This window comes from Colletes latitarsis, chromosome 8 (genome assembly GCF_051014445.1).
Source record: "Colletes latitarsis isolate SP2378_abdomen chromosome 8, iyColLati1, whole genome shotgun sequence".
Classification (NCBI taxonomy): Eukaryota; Metazoa; Arthropoda; class Insecta; order Hymenoptera; family Colletidae; genus Colletes; species Colletes latitarsis.
In genome coordinates, this window is record NC_135141.1 from 20,992,777 (window position 1) to 21,014,676 (window position 21,900).

Consider the following 21,900-nt stretch of genomic DNA (forward strand, 5'->3'; position numbering starts at 1 on the left):
TTACATTAGAATAAAGACCTTTCCACTTATTAAGCATTTGCTTAATTATTGCATAGTAGAATCTTTCTAAAATATTTTTATTTTTGAAATTCGTAACATATGCATCGAAAAAGTATTCAATTTTAACAATTTATAGGGAAGAGTATTTCATTTGAAATATATATATATTATACTATAACAAATAATTTCAGTAAGCTTCAGGTAAAATACTATTTCGAAGAATCTTTCCAACAAATAAGGTATTTTATTTTAAAAAGTAGTTCGTCATTGAACGAGTGCCTTTCGAGTAAATGCGACTGTTCGTGGCCCCCTGGCGGTGAATTCGAGAAACGTTGCAAACGTCTCGTCGCTTCATGAAAGCGCGATCGCAGTCGCGTAGAGGACACTCTGTCTACTGTGTACACTTCGGCCGCGCTCGCCATAGGGGGGCACCACCGGAAAAGTTAGGGACCCGAAAATCGCGATCGCACAGTTGTTCTTGAAAGAATGCAATACGCGGACGTATCGTAGTTGCACTTACGAGGTCGGACTGCCGTGGTGACCGAAACCACACGCGCAAATGCTCAAGACTCGACCGAACCATTATATGAGTGGATATACGTGACAGCGACGACAGTGCCAAGAAATAAGCCCGTGGCTTCGTGCACGGACAGATTCGCTAAAAGCGAAGATCGACGAGAAAAGTGTATGTACGTGAGTGAACAGTGTCTCAACCCTGATCTCCGCGCCCTTCCGTGTCGTTGACAGTAGCCGCGGTGATTTCCTGCGAACAATTTCGCCGATGACGTGCCGTGGACCGGCCCACGAGAGCACAAAGTTGTTGCATGCTGCGCGCTAGGGCAAGAAACGAGGGTCTCCGCTGTGGCATTTCGACCGTCGAGGTGGGCTGCACCGACCAGACTGTGGACGTTCCTAGATTGGCGGTAAATACACAATTTATCGATAGCGTGTACTCTCTCCCGCTCCCGTGAACCTTGCCTTTCCTTTTTACACGCGCTGTGTTCGCCATCCCTATCGTGTCGCGCATCTATTTCGTGCGTTGCACGTTTCGAGCGACCGATCGAACACGCGATAATTCATTCTCGTGTTCTCATCCTGTGCCCGATACCCGCCGCGGTCTTCGTCCGTTCGCCCTCTCGTCGGTGTCGCGTATTAATATTGATTAGAAGGCCGGGGTAACCCCGGAGGACGCGGTTATCGCCTGCGCTTTTCCGTCCACCGAATATACTCGTAGGCTCCGCCCTGCGCCCAATTCCCTCCGGGTTAGCAGTGTCTTTCGGCGCGCACGAATTATCCCCGAGGCCTGCTATTACGAAATTCTTTCGCCGCTGCACGCGTTCGCGGACACTCGCCAGGATGATTTACTGGCGTGCAATAAACGTCGAGGCGCGTCGAGTGGGATCCTCCCATCGGCGGCCACTCGAGAACACGGGCCTGTGCACCGGCTGAAATCTCGACGAAGGTTAAATCCAGCGGATCTTACGAGCAAACGCGTCTTTTAGAATCGGCGCCGGATGCTGGCCCGCGAATAGTTCGTTAGCTGCATCGCTGGCCTCGCCGCGGATGACGAGTTTGCTCGCGATAAGGGCTCTCGCGTTGTCTGCGGATGCGCGTAACCGGCGAGATCAAAGATTCTTTCGTAATATTGTGTCGCGCGACCGGTGTTGCGTTTCGCAGCCCGTTGGAGACCGTGCGGTTCCGTTCACGCTCGAAAACCGAGGGACCGCGTTTACCGAATTACATAAGTCAATTAGTCTATTTTCAGATAGCAAAATTCTTAAACGTGCAAGTTATAGGCGGTCCATCCGCCCGGTGCTCTGCCGATTACTTCGAACACCTCCGCATAAAACCAACGCGCTGAATCTACGCGAAACGAACGCGTATGATTTTTTACATCGATAATGATCTTTTTTTTTCTCTGTCGTAAAATTCAACTACCAACTCGAGCCTCGTACGACTCCATTTTCTAAAGAACTGTTTATATACTTACGCGAGGCTTTCTTGAACATTTTTACTTTCCAACCTATAAGGAAGTCTGTTAATACGATTTCACTAATTCTGTTACGTCGTCGTTCTCCGAGGAATTATCGATGATATTAATACGAGACTTTCTTAACAATCCTTCGAAAGATTTCGAGAAGATCTTGTTCATAGAAAAATACTTAGGAACATATAATTTATTGTTTCGATTCTAATTTTCAATACGTTTTATTTAATCTCTTTCCCGAGTTTGGTAGGCCATTTTGTATAATGCATTGTAGTTCACATCAAGAGTTCAACGATTAATTAATGTAAGTGCATAAGAAGCAATGGTAGAAATGCGGCTTTTAAACCTAATCTCAATCTCGAATGTATTCTTAAGCTTAACGTAAATTCATACAGAGATATATGTATTTACATAAATATAATATAAACATGGTGGAAGATAAATCAGGCAGATAAGCGAAACAAATTTGCAGAATAATTTGACGCGCAACTCCGTGGATCATTACTGCTAGCCAAATGTTTTCACACGTGAACATTAGTGCCAATGCGTGCAGTGTGCTCGACGAATTTCACGCGCGCGACATTTTGAAACTATACAGCACATTATTCGTGACACAGAGGGACAAAACTTCTTCGAACAATAAACAAGGAGTAGAGGAAACTATGAGTAATGGCTCATGCGTGATCGAGTATATTTTTATTCGAATAATAATTTAATTCGATTCCACAGTTACTTGGATTATTTTGCTTACATAAAGAATCATTTGAATGGCATTTTCGTGATTTGTTATTCCCACGAATAATGATAAATAAATAAATTCTTTTCCATTGTATATTATCAAGATATATTTTATTGTTAGATGAATATGTTACGAGCAAGGCAAGCAAAATGATCAAATGGTTCGCATTAGTGAAATTAATGTTTTATGCTTAGTAAAACACTTTGTTCTCTTTTTCTGGGAAAAATTTTAATAGGGGATTCTAGAGGCCAAAATAAGACGAAAATCAAGAATACCAATTTGTTGATGGAGGCTTTGTTAAAAAGTTATTAAAGTTTAAAGTTCCACCCGTATTGAATTTTTTTCTCGATAATGCGCAAGATTTCGGGGGTATGTCTATTCACCAAAAATGATTGTAATTGATCCCCACAACCGAAAATAATTTTTTTAGAACGATTTAAAATTTTTTTTTCCGTCGAAAAATTTAGGCATTTAAGAGGATTTTCGGTAAGGAATTTTTTTCTCGAAAGTGCGTAGGATTTCGAGGGTATGTGTAATGACAAAAAATGATTGTAATTAACCCCCGCAACCGAAAATAATTTTTCCAGAACAATTTGAAAAATTATTTTTTCACCGAAAAATTTCAGCACTTATCCGATTTTTTTTCTCGAAAATGGGTAGGATTTCGGAGGTACGTGTATTCACCAAAAATGATTGTAATTGACCCCCGCATCCGAAAATAATTTTTTCAGAACTATTTGAAATTCTTTAATTTAATTGTTAATAACTTTTTAACGAAGCCTCTATCAACAAATTGGTATTCTTGATTTTCGTCTTATTTTGGCCTCTAAAATCTCCCATTAAAATTTTTCCCAAGGGTGGCCGAACACATTTGTTTTTGACGTAAAAGTAATAATTAGTCTATTTTTTAACTAATAAATTGATCAATTGATTCAATATTTATTTAATGAAAATTTAGACTATTCAACGATACCTCTATTAATTTCTCAATAATGGATTGTTGACTTATTCGTACAATGATGAGTTACACAAATATTTGACAAATGAACCGAATGAAAATTTTATTCCATTAGTCAATTGGTATTTGTGTCACTACATAAAGGCAAAAATTCTCAGAATAGAGAATTCATTAATTTGTATTTTCTTCTTATTAAATAATACTTCTGAAATAAAAAATATATTCTTTTTTTATTAACGAGTTGATCGGTTAGCACAATATTTATTTAATGAAAATATAGATTATACAACGACAAATCTATTAATTTTTCAATAATGGATCGTCAGGGAGTTACATAAATATTTGCTAAATTAACTGAATGAAGTTGGTCGTTTAGTCTTATACGTCCTTTTTTTATCCGTGTGCCAGTGCATAAGATAAAAGTCTCGATTGGTTAATAAAACATCTTGCTTCTAAAAATGTAACATTATGTTCCCAGTTGCTGTTAGTGACAGAATGTAAAATACGGCGAATCTTTTAACCAAATGAAAATTTGTTCGAACAACTCTAGACGGGGATTCACGAGTTATATGTACGCGACCGAAGATAAATTTGTACGAAGATGGCACACGCGTTCGTGGTAACGGATTAAAAAAGACTGTACGGATTCTCGACGTGATCGTTAACATGTGTCGTTCGCGAAACGTTGCCCCCACCGCCGTGTTCTCGTATTTGTATAGGCGATTCGCATGGTTCGAATTCCGTGGTGCTTGTTAACTGCGAAAATTAACATCGTGCACATAATACGATATATAATCTTCACCCATGCCAATAATACAATCGCTATTTATATACACCCATATATAGTGTATCTAGTGTTCAATTGTTCCCTAGATTAACGAAGACACGTAGAAAATGTTCGCATAAAAATCATTCGTTTTACGATAGAAAGAACGTAAGAAGATTTGAAGGTCATCTTCGTTCGAAGTATCTCGAAGTATCCAATAATGTAATGAATTCCTAAACAATTACTACGTAACAATATTCATTTAATTGTAGGGGAAGAATTCACATTTATGGTGTGAATTTTGTAGAGCATTGCAAATACAATTATGTGTATTTATTTTCTTCGTTGCACGGTGTTTATCGCATTACAAAGTGAAAAGACACGTAGAAATTGTTCGTGTAAAAATCATTCGTTTTACGACAGGTCGAACGTAGGAAAATTTGAAGGTTATCTTCGTTCGAAGTATCTCGAAGTATCAAATAATGTAATGTATTCCTAAACAATTACTACGTAACAATAGTCATTTAATTGTAGGAGAAGAATTCACATTTGTGGTGTGAATTTTGTAGAGCATTGCAAATACAATTATGTGTATTTATTTTCTTCGTTGCACAGTGTTTATCACATTACAAAGTAAAAAGACACGTAGAAATTGTTCGCGTAAAAATCATTCGTTTTACGACGGAACGAACGTAAGAAGATTTGAAGGTTATCTTCGTTCGAAGTATCTCGAAGTATCTCGAAGTATCTCGAAGTATCAAATAATGTAATGTATTCCTAAACAATTACTACGTAACAATAGTCATTTAATTGTAGGAGAAGAATTCACATTTGTGGTGTGAATTTTGTAGAGCATTGCAAATACAATTATGTGTATTTATTTTCTTCGTTGCACGTTGTTTATCGCACTACAAAGTAAAAAGACACGTAGAAATTGTTCGCGTAAAAATCATTCGTTTTACGACAGATCGAACGTAGGAAAATTTGAAGGTTATCTTCGTTCGAAGTATCTCGAAGTATCTCGAAGTATCAAATAATGTAATGTATTCCTAAACAATTACTACGTAACAATAGTCATTTAATTGTAGGAGAAGAATTCACATTTGTGGTGTGAATTTTGTAGTGCATTGCAAATACAATTATGTGTATTTATTTTCTTCGTTACACGGTGTTTATCGCATTACAAAGTAAAAAGACACGTAGAAATTGTTCGCGTAAAAATCATTCGTTTTACGACAGGATGAACGTAAGAAGATTTGAAGGTTATCTTCGTTCGAAGTATCTCGAAGTATCTCGAAGTATCTCGAAGTATCAAATAATGTAATGTGTTCCTAAACAATTACTACGTAACAATAGTCATTTAATTGTAGGAGAAGAATTCACATTTGTGGTGTGAATTTTGTAGTGCATTGCAAATACAATTATGTGTATTTATTTTCTTCGTTGCACGGTGTTTATCGCACTACAAAGTAAAAAGACACGTAGAAATTGTTCGCGTAAAAATCATTCGTTTTACGACAGAACGAACGTAAGATGATTTGAAGGTTATCTTCGTTCGAAGTATTTCGAAGTATCTCGAAGTATCCAATAATGTAATGTATTCCTAAACAATTACTACGTAACAGTATTCATTTAAGTGTAGGGGAAGAATTCACATTTCTGGTGTGAATTTTGTAGTGCAAAAACAATTTAATGTATTTATTTTCTTCGTTGCACGATGTTTATTGCATTACAAAGTAAAAACTTACTGCAGCAGTTGATGAAACACAAGGAACTGAAGCATGAAAAGAGATAAGGCGTAGTTGGTGTTCTGTTTTCCAAACTAACCTCAAAGTAATATACATCGTCGAGAATTCGCCAGTTTCAAGCGTTTAGGACGATGGTTCTGGGTTGTTCTTCCGCCGCAAATTGCTGTACTGTAATATATTGCTAGAGATACGGGATATAATTAACCAGTAGTTCTTTATGTATCGTCGAGGGATAATTTTTATTGAGGTGAAAATTCATTTGCTGCGAGAGATTAGATACGAGAAATTAAAGTACGCAAAGAAACAAACTGCAGCTAAAACGCTGTCTTTAAATCTAACCTCAAAATAATATATTCGTCGACGAATTTTCCGCCATTTTTAGCGTTTGAGACAGTGGTTCTCCACTGACGTGTTTTTGTATTTGAATTATAATTTATTCGCTTTAAATACTATTTATATGATTTCTCATATGAAAAATGTATGTTTCACACAATTTTCGTTGTATTATTCCATCGAATAGACTATTACCGAAGAGTTTGTGAAAATAAATGAAACTAAGATATTGAACATCGAGTGTTCGAAAAGATTTATTTATCAAAGGTGTGGCACGCGAAAGGTACACGAAGAATTTACGCGCTTAGGCATATTTAAATCCCAGGCATTGCTTATTTTCACGATTGTTATATGGCTACAAGATCCAAGATAAAATTGAAAAACAGGAACGTTTTTTTATCGCGTGTGGTAATTGCATTTGAATATTTAAACACGGGCCAATTTTAGAATATCTACATGTTACAATTAGAGAGATTAGTTTCAACGCATTTCGAGTGTAACGAACGCGAAATTAATGGAATTTCTAAATTATTTAAAACGTATATCTTGATCGCGAAGCGTATTAGTACGATTAACGAGCGTGCCTGGTGAATTGCCATATTTAATTGAAGCAAAATTAGAATACAAAGAAATGGGCGTGAATGAAAAAAATTTTAATTGTTACAGAAGGAAATAGTATTGCATATATTAAGTACAAAACGCAAGGGAATTTCTATTTTCTCCTAATTAAATTATTCCATTTGCAAATGTAAGCTTGTTTTTTAATTCTCTTTGTTAATATTTACTTTTTATTGTTCGTTTAGTTCCTATTCTTTATTTCTATTTTTTTCTGTAAAGAATTGCATTATAATGTAGTGGTATAAACGATAGCGAGGATAAAACATCCTAAGAATAAATTAGGTTTTAAAGTAATTGATCGGCTGGATATTACATAGATTCTAATTTGCAATTTCACTAGCAAAGATTTTTTATAACATTTATTGACAGAAACATATACAGGGTGTTCGACCACCCCTGGAAAAAATTTGAATGGGAGATTCTAGAGGCCAAAATAAGACGAAAATCAAGAATATCAATTTCTTGATTGAGGCTTCGTTAAAAAGTTATTAAAAAATTAAATTAAAAATTTTCAAATTATACTAAAAAAATTATATTTAGTTACAGGGGTCAATTACAAGCATTTTTGGTCAATAGACATATTCTCGAAATCCTACCCACTTTCGAGAAAAAAATTCGAAAATCTATGAAATTTTACGACAAATTTAAAAAATTTCAAATCGTTCTGGAAAAATTATTTTCTGTTGCAGGGGTTAATTACAATAATTTTTGGTGAATAGACATACTCTCGAATTGCTACGCGTTTTTGAGAAAAAAATTCCTTACCGAAAATATAATTTCTGGCCAGAAATGTTTGTCCAAAATTTCATGTGAATCTTTAAAACATCATAACTCCTGAACGGATTGGACGATTTTAATTTTTCAAAATGCAAACTATGCGTATTTTGGTCAAGAATATGTGGAAATTCTAACAATATCGAAAAAGTTGTTTCTTGACACTGTAAAGTAAGAAAATCTCCATAAAAATGGTCCAATTTTCAAACAGCCATAACTTCTACAATAGTGAATATATTTCAATGAAACTTTTTTCTCAAGTAAAGCTCATTGGTATCTACAACAAAGTATTAGACAATTTTTCTATAAAGCGTCAAACAAAATTATTAAAAATGAGAAACAAATTTTTAAGAAACATCGACAAAGGGGGTAGCTGCCTAAATTTTTCAACGAAAAAAGTAATTTCAAATCGTTCTAAAAAAATTATTTTCGTTTGTAGGTGTCAATTACAATTATTTTTGGTCATTAGACATACCCTCGAAATTCTACGTACTTTCGAGAAAAAAATTCTTTACTGAAAGTATCAATTTTTCCCAGGGGTGACCAAACACCCTGTATATGTTATTAATTTAAAAAAAACACATATTACAAAACTTGTTTATTTCATATAAATTTAATGGAAGAAGAATATTCGAATATTTTGTGTCGAGAAGCTTCGTAACACGACGTCCGCCATTTTGTAACACAGATTCCAGACATTTTGGAAACTGTTCGATTCCGTATTCTCGTTCAGCTTCCCCGTATCGCCACCTGTTTGTCGTCACAATCGAACAACGATAATGGTGGCGATACGGCACAGTATCGAAGGTAATGGCGATCTTTTTCCACGAGTGACTCTTAACCTAGAATATCGAATATAGGTCGTGGTTCTTCGACTGCTCCCGCGAAAGAGGTCAAAAGGTACTCGAGTCGCCTGGAATCGTTAAATCGATACGATCTTAATCTGTCGATTACGGGTTCTTTAAACGCTGAGCTGCAGTTTATCCGCGTATCGTTTGTGACTCACGCGAATTACGAAATTCAGAACGAGCGTGCAACTCGCAGATAAACGCAACGCCTGCATAACATTCGATGCAAAACGACGGTGAATCGTTGCGGGTGTATCAAGCAGGTTATAAACGATACAGATTGCTCGTTATCGCGATACAGATCAACCGAAAGGAAAGTCTCTCGGTTACTGTTATACAATTGGTAAGGAAGTACGTATATGCACTTTTAAAAATTCATTACAGAGGCATTGGATAGAGAAAGGACAGAGAAAATCGATTCCAAAGTTATCGTTAAGGTATTTAATGAAAAGTAACGCAACAACGAAGACTGAATTTTTGAAAGATATTCTAAACGTTGTGAAAATGTTGACTTGCAAAAGTGTGAAATTTAGAAAGCAACAATAAAACTGGAAAAACAAGAAGACTGAAAAGATAGCTCTTGCCTCGTGTTAATGATTACAGAATCACCGAGATCAATCACAGAAGAGGGGATTTCTCAAGATAATGTCGAAAAATGGGTCACTAACTGCAATGGAACGAAACGATAGATTTCAATTCCAGACGCTATGAGAACGAACAATAGTACTTCTTCGTTCTTTTTAGACACACGTAAATAAAATACTTCGAATAGAAAAAAGAAAGTTAAAATAGGAATCAGTTGTTAGAAATTAATTTTTTCATTAAATAATCTTAAAATTCATGTAGAAATAGTTCGAGAAGAAATTCTCGACCGAGCCTCCATTTATGGCAACTGGCCGTCCCGATTTTTTGTCCAGGAACGAGACATTACAGCATAGCACTCAGTTATTTACTACGCTAAAGATATTTGCATTGAAATCATTAAAGAAACCACAAGTTTTTACGATGCAATTGCCAGAGGAAAGACTTCTTAATAAATGTTCTACGACTAGCAAGAAAGTAGATGAATATACAGGGTGTTCGACCAACCCTGGGAAAAATTTTAATGGGGGATTCTAGAAGCCAAAATAAGAAGAAAATCAAGAATACCAATTTGTTGATGGAGGCTTCGTTAAAAAGTTCTTAACAATTAAATTCAAAAATTTCAAATCGTTCTGGAAAAATTATTTTCGGTTGCGTGGGTCAATTACAATCATTTTTGGTGAATAGACGTACCCCCAAAATCCTACGAATTTTCGAGAAAAAAATTCGAGTAGCTGCTGAAATTTTTAGGCGAAAAAAAAATTTCAAATAATTATAAAAAAATTATTTTCGTTTGCGTGGGTCAATTACAATCATTTTTGGTCATTATACATACCCTCGAAATCTTACGCACTTTCGAGAAAAAAATTCCTTACCGAAAATCTAATTAGATGCCTGAATTTTTCGACGAAAAAAAAAAATTTCAAATCGTTCTGGAAAAATTATTTTTGATTGCAGGGGTCAATTACAATAAATTTTGGTGAATAGACATACCCCCGAAATCCTACCCATTTTCTAGAAAAAAATTCGAGAAGGTGTGAAATTTTTCGACGAAATTAAAATATTTCAAATCGTTCTGAAAAAAAATTGTTAGCTGTGGGGGTCAATTACAATCATTTTTGGTGAATAGACATACCCCCGAAATCCTGCGCATTTTCGAGAAAAAAATTCAGTACGAGCGGAACTTTAAACGTTAATAACTTTTTAACGAAGCCTGAATCAACAAATTGGTATTCTTGATTTTCGTCTTGTTTTGGCCTCTGGAATCTCCCATTAAAATTTTTCCCATGGGTAGCCGAACACCCTGTATTCATAGAAAAATTACGACGTCCAATAGAAGCCGTTGCATTATTTATTGAAACATTGAAGGGGAGTTTCAATCGTTAAGCACCCCACACCGGATAACTTCGTTGCGCTTTATGGTCAATAACTGAAGTTCGTAAACACACAGAGTTAATACAGACCTCTATGGTAGCATCTACTACTATATCTGCATATTATACGCATCGTAACTTCTTCCAAGCGGTTTCCAGTATCTTACAGTATTACGTTGTTTTATCGGGAGCGTAACAGTTTATTTAGACTTTCCAGAGCAATTACACTGATTGCTTCGTTTTTACCGTTTCAACTTACTCTTTTAAGTTTCCGTCAAGAATTGCAAATTATGTTATGACTATGGTTATTTGGATAACAAACATACGCTTGAGTGTAAAATTTAATGAAAATTACGGAAATGAATTTTTGTTTTATATCAAGTTTTGTACTTGCATAGTATAAATAAATAATTAGAATATTCTTAGATATGGCAGTCAACGTGTTAAAACGGAAGGTCTAAAGGATCTATGAGATGTTGAGAACAAATCTAACTTTAGCTTTTAACAATGGTACAGATTCCGACGATAGGGTGTACGTATCGCAAAGATTATCTCTCGAGTGTAGAGTACGATGTACTCAAACAGTACAATTGAATTTAAAATTAGAGCATGCGTTGAATTTGTTTAGTTTAGCAGTATTTTTCAAACTGGAGGGCGGCGCACCTGCGAAGGGAGACTTTTCATCTAGATAAATGTAAATTAAAAATTAATAAAATTAGTTATTGCTTGACGGCGACGATTATAACTCGTTACAGAATCGTTTGAAATAAAAAAAAAATAGAAAAAATTATAAAAACTTATCTCAATGGCTAAAGCCTTATTCGTTATTGTTGTTAGCGATTATTGACACATTGTTAAAGAAAGAGATGTTGAAATCTGTTTTCTTTCGTGCATATAAAACACCATACGAAAAAAGCGAATGTTTCAAAATTAATTTCCACGAATAGGATCATAGTCGTCGAGATAAGTTTTATTAATTTCATCGATTTTCATATTTCAGATGATCCTGTAACTAGTTCCGATGGCGTCCGCCAAGCGGTCTCATTTTTACAGGGGTACAGTGAGAGCTGCGTGTCGACGGTAATAAATAATAAAAATTGAATTAAAAAATTTATTTATATTCTCTATTTGTAATAGAATAAAATCCAACAACTGTTTTACCATATCCTTTGCAGCGTTCTTCTGAAAAATTCATAAACATCAATTGACTTTCTCAGTCAATTTGGCGTGGAAATAACCTTAAAATAAAATGTATCGAATAAAGTATTCCGTAGTTGCACAGCTATCGAGAAAATCACACCTAAATACTAAACATTCGACCACAAACAGAAAACGTATTAACATGTTCACTGCCAGATCAAAACCATATAATAATTTACACAAGTAAAATTTTGATTTTAGACCATTGTACATAACCTAAAATTTGCTTCACTACTTCATTCGTAACCTTGTGAAAATTTACAAATTCTATTCAAATTTATTTCTCTCAACGTCTTAATTTGAGAAATAATTTTTCTAGTTTCATGGTGGTAAATCCTGTCACCCACATATGGTGAAAATTTTGATTTTACACTATTGTACATAATCTAAAATTTGTTTTAGTACTTATTTCCGTAACCTTGTTAAAATTCACAAATTCCATCCAAATTTATTCCCCTCGACGTCTTAAATTAAGAATTAATTTTTCTAATATCATAGTGGTAAATCCTGTCACCCACATATGGTGAAAATTTTGATTTTAGACCATTGTACATAACCTAAAATTTGCTTCAGTACTTCATTCGTAACCTTGTTAAAATTCACAAATTCCATCCAAATTTATTCTCCTCGACGTCTTAATTTGAGAAATAATTTTTCTAGTATCATAATAGTAAATCCTCTCACCTATATATGGGTGACATGGCAATCGAAGTGTTAATAATGTACTCGTTCGATTTTTTAAAATATATTGTACATATCACTGTTGTCAAGATACCTATTATTATTAATAAGAAGGATGAGTATTTTTAGCCACCTTAAGTCCACAACAATCAATATAAGAAGCTTATAGCAGTATTAGGTGCGAATGAATCGTACAACGGTACATATTATGATTTAACGTTTCGATCCCGGCGAGAGCGCCCTCTGCGAGAGTCGCAATTTATCGAGTTACATTATTTTAATTCTCATTATGTTTCTTAGCCGTGTTACTTCATCGGTATTTCACGTTTCGTTCTGCCTTCCTTTTTGCATCTGTAATGCAGTATTTTATTTGTCAAAAAGTTAACTCTTATTTAGCGTAAAAGCGTGGCAGGTTTTAATCGTGAAATTATCTTCGGGCCGCTGTGCGTCCCAGCGACGAAGATATACGAAAGCTTGCTTCGGAAAAACGATTCGCACGATCGCGCGACCGACCCTCCGCGGCACTTGGGTCGGTGTCGTTAAATCACGATGATTACGGCATTGGGCTTTATTACTCGGAAGTAGGCAGTTCTCGTTTCAGGGACTTTCGTGTATAGGTAGAGCGAGATGAAACGAAGCTGTAATCTGTCTGCTTCTAGGGCTCGTCCGTGCTCGTTCGTTGGATTCTTTTTAATTCGCTAATCAGCTCTCAACATTTCACGGGACGTATCAGACAATTTAGCCCTTGGTACGCGTCTGTCTTTTACGACGCTCTGCCTACGTAATTAAACTTTTTTTTTTGCAACGTATAGCAGTTGCAATCATTCAATTTCCTTCTTCTTTTTTTTTCTTCTCTTTCCTTTTTCCTACCCGCTTCGAAGCGTAAATTTGTTACGGCAGATTTCCAATCGTTATTGCGACGGCGGGCAGATCCTTAAAACGTCGTAACACTGATTCATCTGCAGCGAGTGTTAATTAAAATCATACACTTTGATACGCTGGAGGTTTTTTGCTTGTAAAATACTTTTACTGCTAAAATCGTGAAGACGAGGAGGAAAATAAACTTCTTTTTTTTTGGTCTATATGGAAAGCCTTCTTTGGAATGTTATAGCAACAATTGATGTAAACTGTATAAATTTAAATAGTAATACGTTGAGTGTCAAGCGAATTTTTTTATTGCTTTATAATCTATTTGCAACACTTACAAACGTCCGAAAACACTGTTATCGAATTTGGTAAAGCTTTTAATTAGATAGTAATGGTTCGCGGAATTTAGAAATCGATAAATACTTTAGATAAACCTATAATATAATAAATCAAATATTAGTAGATATTACACGGACAAAGAAGTGCCAAAAATGTATTGTACGAAACATCGAAGAATTTTCACGCGTGGGCGATGTTTCGAGTGCTTCTTCGTCTATGTTTGCAAACACCTTCGAACAAAAGATTTATCTGTTTTCATGTACGTTCTTATTTCACGCTTAAGTGTCCGAAGTTTCTTCGTAATAGATTACGAGCTATAACGATCAATCATAAATCTGTTATGATACGATTTACGCGCGATACCGAACAGTCTGATGGATAACCACCAGTTAAAAGCAACGCTATCAAACTTTTTAATCGTTTCGTGTGGATCTGATATTTAAATGTCAATCTAGGTGTGACAAATCGCACGACCGATGATAGAATACCAATATATGTATATTTTGAAGGGTACGAAACGATGACCGATAAAAGTTGCTGTAGATATATCTCAAACTTTCTATCAGAACATAAAAGTCAACTTTCCAAATTTTTATCTGGATAGGTTAAAAATAGTAGAAGTTATAGGGTCGTCACAAACACACAGATTCTTAATTTTATATTGATGATTTGAAGAAGCATTAATTTAGAAATTTAACGTAACTTTATCTTAACTTTTATGTGGATCGGTAACAAATAGTAAGAGTTATAGAGTCGTCACAAACACACAGATTTAAAATTTTATATTCATAATTTGAAGAAGCATTAATTTAGAAATTCAACGTGACCTTATGTTAACTTTCATTTAGATTGGTAACAAATAATAAGAGTGATGGAGTCGTCACAAACACACAGATTCTTAATTTTATATTGATAATTTGAAGAATCATTAATATAGAAATTTAGCATGACCTTATGTTAACTTTTATCTGGATAGGTTAAAAATTTTAGAAGTTATGGGGTCATCACAAACACACAGATTTTCAATTTTAAATTCATAATTTGAAGAAGCATTAATTTAGAAATTTAACGTGACCTTATGTTAAGTTTCATCTGGATCGGCAAAAAATAATAAGAGTTATAGGGTCGTCACAAACACACAGATTTTTAATTTTATATTGATAATTTGAAGAAGAATTAATTTAGAAATTTAACGTGACATTATGTTAAGTTTCATCTGCATAGGTTAAAAATAGTAGAAGTTATAGGGTTGTCACAAACACACAGATTTTCAATTTTAAATTCATAATTTGAAGAAGCATTAATTTAGAAATTCAACGTAACTTTATCTTAACTTTTATGTGGATCGGTAACAAATAGTAAGAGTTATAGAGTTATCACAAACACACAGATTTTAAATTTTATATTGATAATTTGAAGAAGCATTAATTTAGAAATTTAACGTGACCTTATGTTAAGTTTCGTCTGGATCGGTAAAACATATTAAGAGTCATAGGGTCGTCACAAACACACAGATTTTTAATTTCATATTGATAATTTGAAGAATCAGTAATTTAGAAATTTAGCGTGACCTTATGTTAAGTTTCATCTGGATCGGTAACAAATAGTAAGAGTTATAGGGTCATCACAAATACACAGATTTTTAATTTTATATTGATAATTTGAAAAAGCATTAATTTTAAAATTTGCGTTATGTTTAGATCAATTTGTGTTTGTCACTTTTGATACAAAGAATCTCATAGTTGAGGGGAGGAGTTGAACAGATATTTCATATTTTTCGCCTAATATTTTGTTTGCTTTTGATTATATCTTAGCATCGCATATTATTTGACCCCACCGAAGCAAACTCAGGAAATTATATCAGTGGTGTTTAATCGCAAAACGTACAAATATCTATTTTATCGAATGATATATATATTTTTATTTTTTTTCCTGACAACAAATGTTTGTATCGTTTTTTCATTGACTTGACAGCTGACAAAAATACAATCTGTGATAATAATTGAAGACTGTATTCAACGTACACGACCGTAAATGTAATCATGCTCCCTATTCATCGTGTTAGCGATACGTTTTATTTTTGTTTTTGACGTTCATAATTAAACCCGAATAGTAGATAATTTTTACAATTAAATACTTTTTTAAGCACATGTTTGTTTTGATTGTCAATGTTGCGCGTTTAAACTATGTTCGTGGATCGTCGAAATCGATACGTATAAAATTGCAGAAAACGAACGATATATCGAACGTTTGATCTTCGATTAGATATTCGATCTTTCCTGTTATCGCGCCCACGCTCTCGATATCGTCGACACCTCAAATCGAAGCGAGTCAGACCTAACCTATTAGCTGTCTAAACTCGTCCGACCAGGTTAGGTGTATATATTAGGTTAAGTTCAAGTTAGTTCGTTCTGGTAATCGCAAGATTTAACGAAAGAATAACAATACGTACACGATAACGAGAAAATGAAACCGATATCTGTCGATAGCAAATCGGTACAGCGATATGAATTTTTGCTGTACGTTCAGACACAATGGGATGCCCAGAGAACGCGTGTAGACAATGGAACATAATTATTTATTTCAAGACGATTCGTTTAACGCGTCTACATGAATTTATATGTGCTCGGAAATACAGAAAACGCGAGTCGTGAAAACGTAATAACTCAGAAAAAAAACCGCGTGGTCAGCGAACGTGTTAACGAGACGGTCGAGTCTTATTAATGTAGCAAAACAAAAAGTAAACAGTGCACATATACCATAATCTTGCGCAACGTAATAAGATAGAAGCGTTTCGTTTTTAAACCGCATCGAAATCCGCAGTTCCACGCGTTTACCATTAACAGCAGGTGTTGAAATTCGCGTTTTGTTATTCCATACTTTCGACGCGTTTTAAGAGTCGTAAACGCTTTCACGAGCACCGCCTTTCGTATCCGTGGCGAAGTTTTACGCGCGCCTTGCAACGATTTCGTCATCATCCGCCGAGCGTTAACTATATCTCTATCTTGCTCTATTTGTCCGTAAATATTTGAGGTTCGTGCGTGCACGTGAATTTCGAGACGCGACCAACTTCAATCGCTCGTGCGACCTCCGTCGGGCGTAGAGGTGTCCCTAACGGCTTGTAAATACAATCCGAGCTTGGTTAGAATCGTTCGAACCAAATCAACTACTTGAATGCCCAAGTTAATTACTCAAGTACACATGATTTATGTATTCTTACCTAATTATAATTTATCATAAAATTTGGTTAAATAAAGTCAAGGATAACCATAATTATTCTAGAACTAAAATAAGAAATATCGATTCGTTTAACACTTTGACTGCCACGTCATATATGAATGTATTGAACTTTATTTACTAATAATATAAAAACAGTGGATTATAATATAAGCAGTAATATATAAAGTTTAATAAACACGTAATTTCTGTATGTTACAAATGAAACGAACTGAAACTGAATGAACAAAATAGGTAATAAGAAACAAAAACGCAATATCACAGATCGATAAATTTTGACGTCACTCACTCCGCGTTCCTTCATCACACACACACGAAACATTCATTCATTTAGATTCGTTGTCCTAGATTCGTTGTCCTCCAACAGAATGACAGGATTTGTCATTATACAGGGTGTTCGGTCAATCCTGGGAAAAATTTTAATAGAGGATTCTAGAGGCCAAAATAAGACGAAAATCAAGAATACCAATTCCTTGAAGGAGGCTTCGTCAAAAAGTTATTAACAATTAAATTCAAAAATTTCAAATCGTTCTGGAAAAATTATTTTCGGTTGCGGGGGTCAATTACAATCATTTTTGGTCATTATACATACCCTCGAAATCCTATCCACTTTCGAGAAAAAAATTCGTGTATGTGCTGAAAGTTTTGGGTGAAAAAAGAGACTTTCGAATCGTTTTGGAAAAACTATTTTTAGTTGCAGGGGTCAATTGCAAGCATTTTTGGTCAACAGACATACCCCCGAAATCCTACTCAGTTTCGAGAAAAAAATTCCTTACCGAAAATACAATTTCTGGCCAGAAATGTATGCCCGAATTTTCATGCATATCTTTAAAACGTCATAACTTCTGAACGGATTGGACGATTTTAACGTTCAAAAAGCCAAACAACGCGTATTTTAGTGTAGAATATGTAACAATTATAAAAATATTCGAAAAGTTGGTCCTTGACCCAGCAAAATGAGAAAAACCCCATAAAAATGGTCCAAATTTCAAACAGCCATAACTCCTACAATAGCAAATATATTTCAATGAAACTTTTTTCTAAAGTAGAGCTCATGGGTACCTACAAAAAAGTATTAGACAACTTTTCGGTAGGACGTCAAACAAAAATACTAAAAATAAAAAAGGAATTTTTAAGAAAAATCGACAGGGGGTAGGTGCCTAAATTTGTCGTCGAAAACAAAAAATTTCAAATCGTTCTGAAAAAATTATTTTCGGTTGCGGGGGTCAATTACAATCATTTTTGGTCATTACACATACCCTCGAAATCCTATCCACTTTCGAGAAAAAAAATCGTGTATGTGCTGAACGTTTTGGGTGAAAAAAAAGACTTTCGATTCGTTTTGGAAAAATTATTTTTAGTTGCAGGGGTCAATTGCAATCATTTTTGGTCATTATACATACCCTCGAAATCCTATCCACTTTCGAGAAAAAAATTCGTGTATGTGCTGAAAGTTTTGGGTGAAAAAAGAGACTTTCGAATCGTTTTGGAAAAACTATTTTTAGTTGCAGGGGTCAATTGCAAGCATTTTTGGTCAACAGACATACCCCCGAAATCCTACTCAGTTTCGAGAAAAAAATTCCTTACCGAAAATACAATTTCTGGCCAGAAATGTATGCCCGAATTTTCATGCATATCTTTAAAACGTCATAACTTCTGAACGGATTGGACGATTTTAACGTTCAAAAAGCCAAACAACGCGTATTTTAGTGTAGAATATGTAACAATTATAAAAATATTCGAAAAGTTGGTCCTTGACCCAGCAAAATGAGAAAAACCCCATAAAAATGGTCCAAATTTCAAACAGCCATAACTCCTACAATAGCAAATATATTTCAATGAAACTTTTTTCTAAAGTAGAGCTCATGGGTACCTACAAAAAAGTATTAGACAACTTTTCGGTAGGACGTCAAACAAAAATACTAAAAATAAAAAAGGAATTTTTAAGAAAAATCGACAGGGGGTAGGTGCCTAAATTTGTCGTCGAAAACAAAAAATTTCAAATCGTTCTGAAAAAATTATTTTCGGTTGCGGGGGTCAATTACAATCATTTTTGGTCATTACACATACCCTCGAAATCCTATCCACTTTCGAGAAAAAAAATCGTGTATGTGCTGAACGTTTTGGGTGAAAAAAAAGACTTTCGATTCGTTTTGGAAAAATTATTTTTAGTTGCAGGGGTCAATTGCAAGCATTTTTGGTCAACAGACATACCCCCGAAATCCTACTCAGTTTCAAGAAAAAAATTCTTTACCGAAAATCTAATTTCTGACCAGAAAGGTCTGCCCGAATTTTCATGCGAATCTTTAAAACGTCATAACTTCTGAACGGATTGGACGATTTTAATGTTCAAAAAGCCAAACGACGCGTATTTTAGTGTAGAATATGTAACAATTCTAAAAATATTCGAAAAGTTGGTCCTTGACACCGCAAAATGAGAAAAACCCCATAAAAATGGTCCAAATTTCAAACTGCCATAACTCCTACAATAGTAAATATATTTCAATGAAACTTTTTTCTGAAGTAGAGCTCATGGGTACCTACAAAAAAGTATTAGACAACTTTTCGGTAGGACGTCAAACAAAGATACTAAAAATGAAAAGGGAATTTTTAAGAAAAATCGACAGGGGGTAGGTGCCTAAATTTTTCGGCGATATTAAAAAATTTCGAATCGTTTCGGAAAAATTATTTTTAGTTGCAGGGGTCAATTGCAAGCATTTTTGGTCAACAGACATACCCCCGAAATCCTACTCAGTTTCGAGAAAAAAATTCCTTACCAAAAATATAATTTCTGGCCAGAAATGTCTGCCCGAATTTTCATGTGAATCTTTAAAACGTCATAACTTCTGAACGGATTGGACGATTTTAATGTTTAAAAAAGCAAACTACGCGTATTTTGATGGAGAATATGTACAAATCACAAAAATATTCGAAAAGTTGGTCCTTGAGCCCGCAAAATGAAAAAAACCCCATAAAAATGGTCCAAATTTCAAACAGCCATAACTCCAACAATAGTAAATATATTTCAATGAAACTTTTTTCTGAAGTAGAGCTCATGGGTACCTACAAAAAAGTATTAGACAACTTTTCGGTAGGACGTCAAACAAAGATACTAAAAATGAAAAAGGAATTTTTAAGAAAAATCGACAGGGGGTAGGTGCCTAAATTTGTCGTCGAAAAAAAAAAATTTCAAATCGTTCTGAAAAAATTATTTTCGTTTGCGGGGGTCAATTACAATCATTTTTGGTGAATAGACATACCCCCGAAATCCTATCCACTTTCGAGAAAAAAATTCAGTACGGTCGCAACTTTAAACGTTAATAACTGTTTAACGAAGCCTTCATAAACAAATTGGTAGTCTTGATTTTCGTCTTGTTTTGGCCTGTAGAATCTTTCATTAAAATTTTTTCCCAGGGGTGGCCGAACACCCTGTATGTGGGTGACAGGATTTACCACCATGATACTAGAAAAATTAATTCTCAAATTATGACATCGAGGGGCATAAATTTGGATAGAATTGGTGAATTTTAACAAGGTTACGAAAAGAAGTACTGAAACAAATTTTAGGTTACATACAATGGTGTAAAATCGAAATTTTTACCATATTTGGGTTGACAGGATTTACCACCATGATACTAGAAAAATTTATTCTGAAATTAAGAGGTCGAGAGTAATAAATTTGGATGGAATTTAGAAACTTTAACAAGCTTACGAAAAGAAGTGCTGAAACAAATTTTAGGTTACGTACAATGTTGTAAAATCAAAATGTTAATCTTGCAGAATGTTATACAGTTTTCATCTGGCAGTGAACGTGTTAAATAGCTGGCGGTGATTTAATGTTCCATTAATTTGCTCGCAAGTTATTAGAAACTAAAGAATGATTAAAATGTCTTTAAATTTAAAATGCAAGGATATCTGAACAGATTTGAAGAGTGTGGAAAACAATGTAAGTACCAGAAATAGAATTTTTTCGCATAGAAATCTATTAAAGTCGGGAATTTAATTTGGTATGTCGAATACGATGACTGAAAAGAATTTTCACGCCACCTTTTAATTTACGTTGCTTTTGTAGGTGGGACCGCTCGCACAAAAAGCGAATGGACGTAGCTAGATGTCGTTGGTGAATCTCTAGGTCGGATTGGCATTCGTAGCACGACGCTCTTCTCGTTGCAATTGCGTTATGGAATCGTTTAGATGCGCGTTACACATTCTTCTATCGTGCGTTAATAAACATATGAGCCAATCGCTGGTAAAGTGCCAGCAATCGGGTGCTTTACCTCATGAATTCGCTTCAATATCGATTATAAACCAGTCGTGGACCGGATGTCCGTTCGAACGAAATACACCTATACGTTACAGGAAACTCGAGAATTTAGTAAACGATCGTACACGATTCTTAGTAGCGTCGTTTCAGAAATAATATCCTAATTTATATTTTTAACAAAATTTAATTCGCTATTCGTCCAACACTGTGATTTAAGTTTTTCTTTGGTTAGAAAAGTACCGGTTGTCCCGGTTTCTAGAATCGTCCTGTATATGTAGAGAATATCTGTGCTTTCACTAAAATTATCTACTATTTGTATACATTTAGTACATTTCGCGGGTTTCGCGTAATGTATGCGCGTATACAACTGTTTTCGCGAGACGTCGGTTCGCTGAAGCACCTGTTCTAGAGAATATTCTAAATTTAAACAGTTGCACAGTGTCAATCGTTTCGCGAAAACAATTAAGTTCCGTGTAAGAAGCCTTGAAACTTGGAACATTTACAGTCGCGGTTATAGCGATATGTACCATGAAAAAATAATTCTCTCCGGAAGTGCTATCGACCGAAATTGTTATGCAGCTTAAAG

General features: G+C 34.8%; 1 protein-coding gene across 5 annotated transcripts in view; it reads left to right on the plus strand.

Moving 5' to 3' along the window:
• The first annotated feature begins 368 nt into the window (after positions 1-368).
• The window catches only part of Sky (GTPase-activating protein skywalker), a 79,044-nt gene continuing 57,512 nt past the window's right edge, over positions 369-21,900 (plus strand). For 2 of the 5 annotated variants that reach the window (XM_076770895.1, XM_076770896.1), the window contains exon 1: positions 371-923. The gene's annotated coding sequence lies outside the window, so the exon portion shown is untranslated. Of the gene's footprint in view, positions 924-11,726; positions 11,807-21,900 lie in introns of all 5 variants that reach the window. The other 3 variants (XM_076770892.1, XM_076770891.1, XM_076770894.1) reach the window with 3 other exon arrangements.